Raw genomic sequence first — 15,500 nt, forward strand, 5'->3', positions numbered from 1 at the left:
TTCACAGTCAAAGATAAAGGTAGCCCATCTTGCTTTTCCTACAACACAGTCAGCCATTTGGGTGATGTATATGCTGCTTTCTACTGTAAGTGTTGATGATATTTTCCATGTAGAAAATGCCATTAGTGTGACAGATATTCACTGCCAACACGCTGAAATGGAAAGCCAGCTACAATTCAAATAGAAATATCCTGGGAGATTCTCAGCTATGTTGAATTAAGGAGGGAAGAATAGATCAAATGTTTTTCCTAAGCCCTGTTAACTCCATGAGAACAGAACACAGCTGTGAGTCCCTTAGAGGCAATACACATTCTTTGCCAAGTAAGAAGGCAATTATTCTTCATAAATCTGTCTTTTTAAATCCAAGCAGATCGATTGTCTCGTCTATCCTTTCCCTATGCAAGCACCCGGAAAGGCTCTTTTAGCACCACCTACAACTAAGTACCCCTCTTATCAGGAGAGTCACACTATGGAAGGGATGGAAGCCCTGTCAGCCTTGCATATCCCTTTATAATGGTGGATGTAAAGGTACGTTCAGATTTTTAACATTTTAACCAAGAAGTTTCTGTGCTGATTTTAAACATTGTCTTGGCTTTAGATATCTGAAATAGAACACTCGTGAAAATTTATTTTCTAGCTAAAAAGTGGAGAATTGTTGCAAGAATACAGGATAGTTTCCTTATGTATACTGTCATGGTTGCATCAGCATAGAGCTTCCAGAGCTGTGCTAAAATTGGCTTGGTTACAAGACAGTCATCTCTCAGTAGCCCTGTTTTGCCAAATCACCCTGGCTCTGAAAGTCAAAACGGCTTCTGTCCTTCCTGGTGACCTGTAATCACAGCTAGACATCCAGCAGATACAGAGAAGACAAATACTGTTTGGTGCAGTTGTGAGCAAAGCCTGTGTAAAAATATGTGTGAGACTTGGGAAGAGCAGTTACCTTCAGGTCTTTAAGATATTCATTGTGATCTGAGTAACACGTTAGTCTTGATAATTTTCACTTTTTTTTTCTTCTCCAGATAGCGAGAATGCTTTGCAGTACTTGTAAAGTGCATTTTGAGATTGCGTTGATTACAGCCATTACTGCTACGGTGTGTCTTCTCTGGTTGACATTTAGTGGATTTACTCAGGCCCTAAAAACCCAACAAATGCCATGAGAAAGGGAGAAGAGTTAGCACAAATTGTTGTTTCCGATGTTGCTGTGGCACAGCAATGAAAGAAAGGGTGTTCGTTTTTCTTTTTTTTAATTTTATTTTAAAGACCATATCGGTGTATTTACCTATTCTGTTATAATGAAACAAAGTGAGCAAATGAGGTGTTTGTCCTTATCAACCAGTCTCCAGACAGAGTCCAGCAGGAGAAATGATCCAAGGAGAGATGAGAGGTGAGATGTGGTGTGGAACAGACTCAGCAGCAAGTCCTGGGTCAGCTGGTTGGTGGCACTAGGCATGACTGGGGCAGCGTGGAGACACACCTTCATCACTGACAAATATAAGTGAAAAGTGTGTTCTAGGTATGAAGAAGAATGGGAAATTCTGCTGTCACTTAGGAAATTTCTGGTTTACCTCTATGGGCATCATGGGACAGCCCTCTGGGATCTTAGTCTCACTTCTGATCACAGTATGGTCAACTTCAAAATTAGGTGAGATTGTCTGTGGTCTCATTCCATTGAGTTTTGAAACTCCAAGATGGAGAAACCACCGCTTCCTTGGGCAACTTTTCCTCTGCTTGACTATCTACCCTCACAATGGAAATGTCTTCCATAATTCCCTTGCTGCATCTCTGAACACTGTCCCTTGTTCTTTTCTGGTGTCTATTGGTGAAGAGTCAGGCTTTGTCCTCTCTGTAACTCACCATTCTATTAGTCAGTGGGCAGCATTACTGATTCCCTCAAAAACAGCAAATGAAGAAACCAGAACTGAGTCAACACTTTCATAGTAGCTTCTGGGTGCCTGAAAGGCCATGTGAATTTCAATTTGTGAATAATTTCTGCTACAAAAGCAGAAGGGATTGAGAAAAGTCAACAGCTTGGCATTGGATTGACAAGGGATGATGGGAGAGAAAAAGGTTAAACAACCTGGAAGCTGGACTGACACACTGCTGTTATTTTGACCCATCTGTAATTTGTTGCTGATGTTTTAGCTCCACAAAAACAGAGAGGAAAGCTATGAGCATTACTTTCTCAGCTCCAGAGGAGACCAGAGCACAGCTTGCTGGAGACTTCACAGGTGCTCTGCTCCAAAATTGGTGAGGTGTCACTGGGCTTAGACAAGAGGGCTTCCACTTTCGCCCATGATCTCCTCTGTGGTGTTAGCCAGTAGAGCTACATTTTTAAACACTGAAAACGTGGGAAACTGCAGCTGTGAATCCTCTGATAAATCACAGAAAACCAGGGCTAGAAAGATTCACAACGGCTCATTTAATTTTTTCTCCAGCCTCAAGGCAGGTTTTACCACTTTATAATCTCTAACCTGTCTGATCTGTTTTGACAGAAATTTCAATCCCCTTAACTGCTACCCTTACCTGCAGGACTTTTTTCTCCCATGCATACTCTGACTTACACTTGCTTTAATTTAAGCTCATTGCTCCTGTTTACTGTGGACATCCCCATCCATTTAAGACAACATTTTACATAGACGGAGGATTATGTTTCTCTTCAGGCTGTATATATTTAGGCTAAATCCCAATTCAGTCAGCCTCTGCTCTCAGGATGTTTTCCACCCCTGCTTGGCAGCTAGGCTCCCTGCAAGCTCCACTCCTTGAGCCAGAGCACATTATTCTGGTTAGTGTGGAAGAGTAATTTCCCATTGTATGGACTCTGTTCCTCCTATATCCAGACTAAAAACATCTATCTTCTCCACAACACCACGACACTGTAGATTCATGTTCACTCTGCAATCCGCAATCACCCTCTCAGCTCTGTTTTTGGCAGAGCTGCTGCAGCTGAACCCAGTCTGTTTGCACAGCTGATTGTTCCTGCCTACCTCACACGTGTCTCTACTGAACCACATCCTTTTCCCAGGCCTATTCCCCAGCTTGTCATCATTGCTTTGAATTATCATCCTGCCCTGGTCCAGCCTGCAGCTCCCACTTGCTTTGCTTTGTCTGTAGGCTAATAGGCATACACTCTATTTCTCCATCACCTGCACCCTTACCAGGTGCTCTTCTCTTCAATTGACCCTAATATTCCTGGACACAAGAGAAATATGTGATCCTTTATTTGTCACCCACTTAAGAGCTTTAAAGAACTGAGTCTTGGAGAAATGGCCTTTTGTTCCCCTTGCAGCAAAGAACCCTCCCAGCAGGCTGGATGCATTTTCAACCGATACAGTAATGATTGCTTCCTCTCTCCAATTGCTTCCTTTCATGTCAAACAGCTCCTGCACTTGCAAATGAAGGAGAGGATATCTGCTTGTAACACATACTTCCTTTCACACACATTTTATGTTCAGGGAATGGCAATGGAATATAGGAGAGCCTTTTGCTTTGAAGGATGCCAATGCTCTTAATAAATGAAGTCTGTAGAAAATCATAGCTCACTATTATAAAAAGAGCACTTGTTTGATAGCATGCTATGGTTGTACCCAGTAACTTCATATTGGTAATGAATGATTCCATAACAGGGAGCTTGTGCAAACATAAGCTGATACAAGACAGATCCCTCTGCCATTTCAGATGTGCTTTTGGGCAGCAGAAATGTCTGGAAGTGCCTGGTCCCGTGCCACTGAGAGTCACACTGAAATGGGATATTGGACATTAAAACAGCTCCTCTGAAGTAGTGATAATCTCCCTGTTGGTCTATGAGTAACCTGCCACTTGTGACTTGCATAAAACTGAATTCTCAGGTGATCTGTTACTGTTACTAAAAAAAGGTAATGAACTTCTGCCTCTCCATGGGTATGTTCTTTCACCAGAAAGACACAAGTAAAGGCAGAGTTTGTGTGGGGGAGTCCTGTGCTGAGCGTTGTGGAGCCCACTGAGATGCCAAGGGCACTAGGATTGCCTGATGTTTTCCATAAATCAGCAACAACATTGGCTCCTCTAGTACTCAATTAAAACATGCCCAGTATACAGCCTGACTACATGTGTTAATAGGTAAACTATAAAAGTCTCACACCTCCCTATCTGAGAGTGGCAAGTTAAATGGGCCGTCCCAAGGATTCAATATCTTACTGGACACAGTAACGACTGGCTTAAAACTTGGGAAAATGGAATAAAACTTCTCTGTTTGCTTGCTGGTGACTCAGGGCTCAGGGTATATGTTTTCAAACCTGCCATGAAAAATATGGACTAGAACTACAACTGATTAGGAAAATGAAGGTCTCTCTCTGCAACCAACACGTGAATTCCAACATCTGGAGCTTTGAAAAAAGCCTGCATGTGATAAGGTCTGCAAACAAACCAGAATTTTATAGAACCAGTGGTAACACAGTAGACATGGCAGTGGAGGCAGAGTGAGAGGAAAGCACGTTAAACTAGCATTATAACAAAACATTTCAGAAAATATCACTCTCTATTTACACCTGGAGCACTGTCAGAGACTGAAGTGGTTAATGATTTATGCATTCTAGGAGACTTTTGCAGGCTTTTGACTTGCATTATACCTCGGATGGATAGTTGGGCCCATCCCTCCCTCCAGTAAAGAGCCAAGTTTGCAGGCTTTTGACTTGCATTATACCTCTGATGAGCAATCGGGCCCCTCCCTCCCTCTGCTAATCTTGAAAGGCGGAAACCAGGCCAGACACAAAAAACTCTGCGCAGGCCCAAGGAGAGGTTGGAGGCTCAAGGCATAACCAGTGACACTGACCATGGATATAATAACTCATAACTTCTTGGAGTGTGGGGGTTTTCCTCCTTCACCCCCAGCAGATCAAGGCCACCACTTCAACTGACAGACATGGAAGCTGCAACTACTAAGTTTCATCACTGGACCCCGCGGGCAGTGACTATACACATCTGTCCACTCTCAGCTTTTCTTTCCCTTACTCTCCCTTACTCTTATCCTGCCTTTCTCTCCCCTATGCATTTTCTTCCCCCCCCCAAAGGTTATCTCTATGTCACGTTGTTATATGACAGCACCCAAAATGCTAGCATGCCTGTTGATACAGAATTGTTAAAATAAACCTTATCAATATATGTTTTCAGACACCGATTATTCAGTGCCGTTTCGCTCTAATCCACCCCAAGGGAATTATTGATAAAAACCTGGGTTACCCCCCTCCCTTTTTCTGGGGTGGGTCGTAACAGGCATGAATGCTAACCTGAAACAATTTTACTTCTTTCCTTTTTGTTTTCTCTACTAAGAAGTGCTATTTTAGATTTCTACTCACTTCATCAAATTATCTGCACAGGCTGCTTTCTCTCCCTGGGCTGAATCCACCTTGAGAGGAGCTCTTTAGAAGACTATGCAGTTCTGTCGAGTCTGAATTTGATCCACTATGCTCGATTGTCCTACTAATGCATCTGTCTTGGGTCCAAGTGTTCTCCTGATTTGACCTATAATTATCCTAAAACTAGATTTTTCTAAATTTCATTCCCTTGTAGCTTTTTATAGTTCTGTGAATTAATTATTCAGAGCTGTGGAAGTTCTCGGCAGTGCTTTTCCACAGCTTTTATGGACACGGATGCATTTCGCTCATATAGGGCAGAGCGTGCACTAGAACTCTAGTTCTAGTGGGGGACAAGGGAAAGACTTTGTCTAAATGTTAAACACGCTGAGTTCAGCGTGTCCTCCTCTGACACCATCTTGAATCTTTTGAGACATAGACAATTTCTGAGACTAATAGTGTCTCTATTCCCTCCCTGGCATTCATAGGCTTTAAAGTCTCCCTTTACAGGTTGATGCCACCTGCAACATTGTGGAGCAGCTGGGGCTGCTGTGAGCACAGGGACCAGTGTGGCTGCAGAGCTGAGCACTGCCAAAACCACCCCCACGTTTTGGCTGGAGTAGGGGTGAAGTGCAGCAAGTGTGCAGTGGGAAGACTGAAAAGGACAGACTTCTAGCCTGGAATCAGAAGCCGGGGAGAAGTCAGCAATCTCATTTTGTTGCTGAGAGCAAGTGGATGTGCATTTGGGAATGGCCGGGCTCTGTGGGACATGTGAGAGGGGTGTTTCTCTGGGATGCAGGCTGGGGAAGATGTGTTCAAATAAAGCTGTAAGGCTTTGTTTGAATTTCACTTGAGTTGGAGGCATATGTGGAGGGCATGGAGGCACCAAAACACAGACCTGTGAGGCTGCTGCTGGCACAGCTCCTCTGGCTTCCTCAGCTGGAGCCTGAGCAGTCTTCAGAGCAAGTGTGTGGGGAGAAGCACTCACACTGGGGTGTCACTCCTGCCCTCACTATGCTCAGCCCATTTGCTCAGGGAGTCACAGCCCCTTCTTTCTCTGAACCCTTTCCCATGGAGGCTGCCATTCACATACTGGGGATTTTCCTTCACCACAGAGGAGGAAAAGGTCTGTGCTGCAGCCACCAGGCTCTGAGCAGGACCCCCGTTCCCCTGTGTTTGGCTCTGCAGAGTCAATACAGCAGCAGAAAATGAGATTGAGCCTCTTCTGCCTCCCACATCCTCCTTTGGGTAAGTGCAGAGTGTGTACTTTAATTAGTGATGATACATGAGGGAGACAGGAGACGAAGCAACATTCAAATTAAGTATCTTCAGGGCTGGTGAGAAGGTAAATATGAGCTCCCAGACTTCAGGGGTTTTTTTCAGTCCCTTCTTCTGCAGCAACAGTTTGAGATTTAATTTAAAAAGCAAAGAAATCATTGTTGCAGATTTTTTTTTTCACAAAACCCACCTTTGAGGTCCACTTTCACAGGCCTCTGAGCTTTATGACGCTGCAAAGCCCAGGGTGGGTTAGCTGGGCTCCCATTACAGCTGGGGCCCAGGTCCTTCCCAAGCATGGTATTTCATCAGGCAAAGGGCTATTGCTTCCTAGCTGGAAACCCACGAAGAGTGGTGGACTAATGCCTTCATGACCCTCCTGCAGTGGATCACCCACAATAGAAACTACAACAGGTTTGGAATCTTTCCTCAAGAGCAGAGGCTTCAGTGACCTGCTAGCCAGCCTCTCTCCCATCATGTTCCACTGTTGGGGGACTGTGGGGGCACCTCTGCCCCCACCCCTGCATACATTTCTGCTCCCATGATCTGGAATCAAAGCTCACAGCCATGTGCTTTGTACCACTGCTCATCCTGGGACATCTGAACAACTCATACTTCATGATGAGCATCCTCCTTCCTGCTGGCATGGACAGGGTCTTCAGACTGAAAGTGGGTGGGATGCTGAACACAAATATTACATGTCTCAGAAGGGTAAATGAAAGTTTATTGAACAATAAATTAACCTTATATTTAAAATTTGCTGTTTCTTAAGTGCTTAACTTCCTCTATGCCCTATATGACAGATTTTTGTTTTGCTTTTGTAAATAATATTGTATTTAATTATTGGACAAAGCACGCTTCATAGCAAAATATGGTTTGTAAAGCATTTTGAACTGATAAATAACATGTATTCACACCCCTTTGCTATGATTCCGCTTTAATAATGATTTTGGTGTTTCAGTATGAGTCAGGCAACAACAGAGGAATTGCTGAAAAATTTTTGCTAAAAACCTCTCTGAAAAACCAGTTATGAGTCAGAGGAAACACAGCTGAATTTTACTGGTTCAGGTCTGGCTTAGGCGAGTCTGTAATTTTAGAAACCAAATTCCACATCTGGAATTGTCTACAGTTTGGCTAATAATAGGATGTCTGTGTTTTTATTTCAATGCCACCACCAGGAGATAGGACCTACCTTGGAGAAGGCGTGGCTGCCAGTGGTCACTGCTGCCTGGCAGATAGAGCCCCACTACAGAAGACTCCCTGCAGAGATGACTCAAAAGAAACAGCCTTTTTTCCAGTGGAAAAATGCATTGCTGATATGAAAGAAAAACATAATGAGAAGGAGCCAGGAGATAAAGACATTGGAAGATCCCAAATGCTCCAGAGTCCCTCCTTTTGCTTTCCACCCCTGCTACTGTAACTTGTTTACCTACCTTTTTGTTACCAAAAATTAAATTCTATATGCCAATAAAGGGTGGTTGCTCCTGACACAAACCCAAAGCAAAGCAGCAGTTGTGTCACTCTGGGGAGTTCATGTGTACAAGGGCAGAAACATGCTCTTCGCATGGTTGAAGCCAACCTATACATTAATTATTAAGTGCTGAAAACTCTTACATAAAAGGCGACCCAATCTAGTGTTTTTTAGGAATTCATCTGGTTTAGGGAATCATCGTGTGCCCTTTATTATTTCTCAGTCTCTGTCAGTGTGAAGGGATGTCTCTAAAGTCTCTGTCAGGTACAATAAATGGTGTTCAGATACCCTCAGCTTGAAGTAAATAACTCGGTTTCTCTTACTCACCTGGATATCATTTTGTATAGAACAGGATACTTGGTATCATGACAATACCAAGAATCTGGTGGTATTTGCATGGCAATCTGAGTTCAGAGGAGCTGCTGTGGCTTCACTAAGCTGTGCCTTTGGATGCTGTCAGGCAGAACAGCTGGGTGCAGCCACACCAGCGGGTGCTTCCAGCACCAGGTACCTCGCCAGAACACCCGCGGGATGCTGATGAGAACACAGTGTCACATGTTGTCCAGGATCCTGCTAGTGGGCTCTTTTATTGGACTACTGTCTGTTTGGAGGGAAAAATCCTCTGCTTGAAGCAAAATGCCTCATGGTTTGTGTTGTGATAAAAGGTGATCCAACATCCATGAAAACTGTGAGTCTTTTTAGTTGCAGAGTTGCTGCCCATCTCTCCCTTGATTTTATAAAAATAATGCATGTTTTGATAGTGCTGTAGCAAAGATAGCACAGGATGCTTAGCAAAGCTAGAAAGTAGCCTGCCCACGGAATAAGTCATGCCATTTCAGCTGATGGGAAATACACATGGATTTTCCAGGCCAGTGAGTGAAATGTAGTTGTCTGAATGCTTGGAATTAAGTGTGGTTTTCACTACTTGAAATCAAAGCTTGGGGCAGGATAATTGGGACATTCCTGCAACAGCATGGATGATCTGGTGATTATTTAAATGTGTAATCAATATCCCCATTTACTTATTAGTGTGCATCTGTCAAATGCTCAACAACGTGATTACCCTATTTAAGTATTTTCTTCAGGCATAAACCAACATTTTCAAAATTACTAATTTTTTTCTCATTGAAAGTGTTGTTAATTAATACTTTCAGTGTCCTCCCCCGAGATTTGCTTTCTCTTAATTACTAACAGGAGCAATACAAGACTGCTCCACCACCAGTGCCAAAATTAAACTGACTTTCTCCAAATTGCACTGAATGATCCACATGGCTGTGCCTTCAGGTACTGAGAGGGAGACCTTGATCCCACAAGAAATGCTGCTTTATGAGGCCGTCTGTTTTCACAGAAGCACAGAATGGTTTGGATTTGAAGGGACCTTTAAAAGTCATGTAGTCAAACCCCCTGCAATGAGCAGGGACATCTTCAACTAGATCAGGTTGCTCAGAGCCCCATTCAACCTGATCTTGAAAGTTTCCAGGGATGGGGTATCCACCACCTCTCTGAGAAACCTGTTCCAGTGTCTCACCACCCTCACTATAAAACATTTCTTCCTTATATCTAGTCTGGATATGCCCTCTTTTAGTTTAAAATCATTACCCCATGTCCTATCACAGCAGGCTCTGCTAAAAAGTCTGTCCCCATCTTTCTATAAGTTCACTTTAAGTATGGAAATGAATTTCAGTATTAAGTATTTCAGGGTGGATTTATGCAGATGGGAGCAGCATGAAGACATGGATGTCCCAGCAGGAAGGTTTGAGCCCTGGATGAGAAGTGCAAATATGATGCAAGGACCATTAACCCCAGTGTGCTGGGGCAGTGGCATCCTGATGCTCGTGTGTGGAATCCTCTGGCTTTTGCAGGGCTCTGGAAGGCATCCCAGAGCATGCAGGCTAGAAGAGCACTACATTAGCATCTTGTTGGCTCCAATATCCCAGAAAGCATTGTCAAGTTTCTTTCTTTTCCTCTTTTGTTTAGCCATATGAAAAAAAGCAGTCTCAGCTGATGCCTTAGCTGATGCCTCAGCTAATTCCTCATGCAAAACTGAAAGTTGCTGTGGGGAAATACCAGGTTTAGTGTATTATTTTTCATTGCCCTGATTGAACAAAAATACTTTGTTTTGTTTTGCCTTTTAAAGCTTTTGTAATACCAAGCTCAAACATTGATTTTCATTTAGACACACCAGTATGTTTTCATACTTAATTTCTGACTTTTCCATTCTCCTGTCGTGGTTCAGAATAGCAACAAGTAACAGCATTGATATTTTCTGCTCCATAGAAACACTTGAGTTTTCTTACTCTATTCCAGCTCTCTCAGCATAAATTTGCCATGTTGGACCACAAAACCAGAGTTCACTCTGTTAGATCTCATAGATATGACAGTTTTTCAATGGCTACTTTACTCTGTGGGACCTCATCCATTTCAAGAGCTCCCTGTTATTTTCTGCTCAGACAAATTTCTGTTTTGAAATTGCTGAGGCTGCCAGCATGAGGAAATAGCCTGAGTGGGAAAGCCAAGCCCAGGTGGGAATGCCACAGGATCACTGGCAGACACTCAAGGCCCTGCTGCTCTACCCTGAAGGTGGGTATCTTTGTGTGGAGACCCTGCGGGAGAACAGGATTGTTGGTAAATGCAACTGGAAATAAGCATGTGCAGGCTATGGAGTGTAGGAAATTCCATATTTTTTTTTTGTTACTAGATACAGCTAAAATGCCCAGGCACCAAAATTTGTTTGATAATAAATCTCAGCAAACACTGTGGCAAATCTCAGAGTGAAAAACTGCAGTAAAGCACCATAGAGAGAAATGAGGCTTTTAAATTTTCCCTGTTTGGCAAGATTTTTCCTTTTTTGTGTAAGAAAATTTCATACAAAAATCTTATCTAAACCATCTAACTTTAGCATCTGATACAGCAACTGCAGCCTGGGAGGTCCTTTTTAAATTTCCATGTAATAAACTGGTACTCAACATTAAATGAAATGAAAATGCGCCAGTTTAATTCATAAATTCTTCACCTCTGTCAAACCTAATTTTTTTAAATATTTCCACCCTCGGTCTTTCTATTACAGGAGAGAAAAACCACGCAGCCAATTTTCCTTTATGTTACTCTAATTGTTGCTCTCTTTGACTTTGAAAAGAACACCAAGTGTTCTCATATATGTAAATATGCCTGATGGCTTTGACTGTTCATATGCTAAGGCCTCCTAGGCACTGGGGTGTCCCTGGGGCAACCTTAATAAAAATGTAGGTAGAAAGTGCATTTTTTATTTGTCCAGCTGTGCAGGCTCACATCTGCTGTTCTCAGGCTTGCTGCCAATCATCACAGCTCTTACCATTTATTTTTCCTCTCAGGGAAAGAAAGCACCCAAGACAATCTCCTGCTAAGAAAAAGAAGAGCAATCATGCAAAGATGGATTATTGACACAATTTTTGTTACTTTTTTTTTAATCTATCTGATGTTACTGGCACAGTAGCAGGCATAGCATGTAGGTTGGAGATGAAAAAGCATGCAAAAAATTACATTATTATTGTGTTGTAGCTAAATTCTCTGAGCACTCATTTGCCCTTGCTCCACATTATATTATTCAAAATAGACAAAGATACTTCAGAGGTAACTAGCAGATTTCCCCCCTCCCATTTCTCCCCATCCTACAAGGTCATTTAAAACAGGCCAGGGAAGTACACTAGAAAAGACTGCAGGGAACAATCCTGCTTTGGCAGGAAAATGCATTGTAAAAACCTACCTGCTCTTTTCCACTTCCAGTCTCTGTGATCCAGATGACTGGCAAAACTACTTGGCACATTTGTTTTGGTACTACATTACATACTAGGTCTGTCTGTTCAGGCCATGCTGCTTGCCCACACTGCAGGCAAGAGCCATGTGTGCAGCTGGCATTTCCCAAGTTATGTTTGCCTGTTAAGTGCAACCTGGAAATGCAAAGGAGCACAAAGAGGGGTTAAACTGATGCAGACAAAGATTCAAGGCCCAGCAAGTGGTAGCAAAAAATAGGAGGCTTTATAGATGAGCATCTAGAGGTTTATTACTGGAATACAAAATTTATCAAAGAAAACAGAAACAATTTTCCCTCTTATTTCCCCAAGTACCTGCCAACCAGTTTTATCACAGGTAAATAACACTGGCTCATTTCTCCATTACTGTTCTCATTCGAATTTCTCTAAAGTGATTCCTGACACTTGAAGGATTTCCAAAAGCAAGATTAAAAGAGGATTTAAAAAGTATAATTACATTGTCTTTCAAAAAATTGCTTTCTTCTGTCAAATGTACATTGTGAGGAAGCTCAATGGTGGAGGGAGTGACAGGGCTGTTCCTCCAACCCCTCCTTCAAGGTTGTTCTGCAAATGGCCCAGCCAGGCCAGAGCTCTTTTCCAGGCTAAACTGCTGACCAGTAGCTTCCCCTGGGGATGTGTGTGCCTTCCACCTCCAGGATGACAGTGTGACCAGGATGACCATGTCCCCAGCTCAAAGACAGAAGACATGCTTTTGCTGTCACTGTTTGCAGTGGAGGCAAGTCCTGGCTCTTCTGGGAGAGGCAGATCGGAACCTGTCTGACCCACACAGTCTTTCTGCCAGACTCCCAGTCTGAACACATCTGGAGCAATTGGCTGCCATCAAGGACACCACCAGCATTTCCATCTCAACAATCATGACAGACATCAGAAGACCAACAGGGAAAAAATTGGGCTGAATCCTTAATCCTTGCCGGCAGTATCTTCCTTTGCTTTTTGGTGCTGGGCTGCCCAGGTCAAGTTGATAAGCTTCTCAAAAAAGGTAAATATTGCTTTAATCTCTTCCTCAAGTTAATCATGGCAAACCACAGGAAGACAGATAATAATTCAAGATTAGCAATAGCCTTATGAAGCTTACATTATTATGGAAGAAATTTTAAAACTAGCAGCATGCCACATACCTCAAACGCTTTAGTTTCTGTCTAATCCCTTGATGATTAAACCTCAGACAGCCAGAGGAATTTCACACATTATCTTCAAATTCAGCATAGTTGGAATGATGCAGATGAATCTAATTTAATCCATCTTTGTTTCTCACTCCTGACTGTGGAAACAGAATGAAAGGCACAAAGAAAGATCAAACAAAAGGTGAGATGCCAGAGCAGCTATGGATTTAAGTTTGTGAAAGTCCACACTAGGTCAGCATGGGATTATTACAGACGGACTTAACAAACACGTCAACAAAAGAAGAACTTCAAAAAAGCCAGAGGGACCAGTTTTGCAAATGCCTTCACAGAATCATAGAATCATTTAGGTTGGAGAAGACCTCTAAGATCATTGAATCAAACAATTAATCTAACAGTGCCAAGTCCACCACTAATTCATGTCCCTAAGTGCCACATTTACATGTCTTTTAATACCTCCAGGGACAGTGACTCCACCACTTTCCACAGCAGCCTGTTCCAATGCTTGACAAAGCTTTTTGTGAAGAAATTTTTCCTAATATCCAATCTAAACCTTCCCTAGCACAACTTGAAGCCATTTCTTCTTGCCCACTTGTTACCTGTGTGAAGAGACTGAGACTGAGCCCCACCTAGCTACCTAGCTTCAGGTAGTTGTAGAAAGCAAAAAGGTCCCCTGCAAGCCTCCTTTTCTCCAGGCTAAACAACATCACCTCCTTCAACTGCTCCTCATAAGACATATTTTCCAGATTGTTTGCCAGCTCTGTTGCCCTTCTGGGAGGGGAGCAGCAGTCCTCACAAACTCATTGCAGGAATGAATCTGCAGCTTCTTTTCATCTCACATTTTTTGTGAGCAGTTGACAACTTTCTAAAGCTCTTCTTCCTCATTTCCCAAGGGATTTCTGTAACTCAAGAATGGTTCGTTATCAAGCATTAGGACTCTAAATCATCTGAAATCTTGGTGGCATTTCTCTGGTTGGCTACCTGGATTGCACCATCCTGTATGCAGTTGCAGCTGGAAGGGTGCAATTCTTGACGAAAGAAGTTGGGTATAAATGATAGCAACACTTCATTTGGTTCTTGTTGTGTGTTCCCAATAATTGTTGAATCCTGGCAGAGCAACAGGAGAGGTGTGGCAGGAGCCACAGCCCCATCCTTGCATCCAGCCATGCTTACGTTTGCAAAATGCTTGCACAGGGAAGGGTTTGCCCGGAAATCAAGGGGATTACTCACAAGTAATCATGCTGTGCGAGGAAAACTCAACTTCAAGCAGGTGAAGTTGGCAGCAATGGTGGTTGTATAGAGTTTCCCATTATATGTTTCTGGTCAAGTTGCTTCTAGTTTTAACTGTTCAGGTTCTTTATTTTCCAAGCTTGTTCTTTGCCTTGGGCTAATGCTTCTATTTTTTTCTTCTTAAGGTGGCAAAACTGTTCACCTATTTTTGAAAGGTCTTGGAGAAAGTGGCTATTGTTGAGAAACATTTTAATCTCTGTAATATTTTCTTCTCTTTGCATCAGTGTATCTAGTTTCAATGTATTCAAGCTTTGGAGTACATGTATTCAAGGTTTGGGTGGTTTGGTTTTTTTCTTTTTTTTTTTATTTAATTTTGGTTTGGTTTTTTGTTTGTTGTTTTGGGTTTGTTTGTTTTATGTTTGTTTGGGGGGTTTTGTGTGGTTTTTTTTTCCCTGTCATATGAAAATCTGTTCGATTTAATGCAGAGATAAGCTTTGAAAAACTGCTGCTTTGGTGGTGGTGGAGTTTTTCTGTTTGTTCACCCCTACCACCACACTCCCTTGCTTCCCAAGTTTTGTCGCTAAAATCTTTTAGTATCTTTTTCCTGGTGTGTCCTTGATTTCAGCTCTATTCAGTTCTTATCTCACGACAGCACTGAATGTGCTCACAGGAGTCTCCTACAAGGGGAGGCAGAGTGAAAGCTACCGATAAGGCACAGTGGCAACTACATTGAATTCTCCATATATTTTTGACTTGAAAATGTTCTGGGCAGGAGCTGGGGGATGGGGAGGAATACCCTAAGAGGAAGATTCACTTCTTTGTGCTGCAGGCCGTATTTCTGAGCAATGCTTACAATTACCTCCCTCAGGAAGCAGATTAACATCAGTCCCTAAATACCCTCCATTTTGTGGTGGGGTATGCGGAGAGGCTCTGCAAGTCCACGTCTTGCACGGAACGGTGAGCGAACGGTGAGAACCTGTCTCCAGCCAGTGGGATGGCACCCGCCCACAAACTCAGCCGACGGCACCTGTACCGCGACTTTCGGCGGAGGATGGGGGCACTGTGGGTGGCAGAGGTCTTGTCCCACCGCCCTGCTGCGAGGGAAGGGCGGGGTGGAGGTGCCGGGAGGCGGCTGCGCTCGCTTCCAGCGGCCGCTCCAAGCGATCTCCGCTGCCGCCGCCCCCCCTTCCACCCCGAGCACCCGGCACTGGGCACCTCCAGCCGCGCTGGGGCTGCGCGCAGAGCCCGGGGCGAACTGGTGCCGCGG

At 43.3% G+C, this 15,500-nt stretch overlaps 1 protein-coding gene across 1 annotated transcript in view; it reads left to right on the top strand.

Moving 5' to 3' along the window:
• The first annotated feature begins 439 nt into the window (after positions 1-439).
• Positions 440-15,500, top strand: part of HPCAL1 (hippocalcin like 1) — an 80,803-nt gene continuing 65,742 nt past the window's right edge. Inside the window, exon 1 of the mRNA XM_027641114.1 lies at positions 440-528. The gene's annotated coding sequence lies outside the window, so the exon portion shown is untranslated. The remainder of the gene's footprint in view (positions 529-15,500) is intronic.

This window comes from Corapipo altera, unplaced genomic scaffold, assembly GCF_003945725.1.
Source record: "Corapipo altera isolate COAL_440 unplaced genomic scaffold, ASM394572v1 46, whole genome shotgun sequence".
Taxonomy (NCBI): domain Eukaryota; kingdom Metazoa; phylum Chordata; class Aves; order Passeriformes; family Pipridae; genus Corapipo; species Corapipo altera.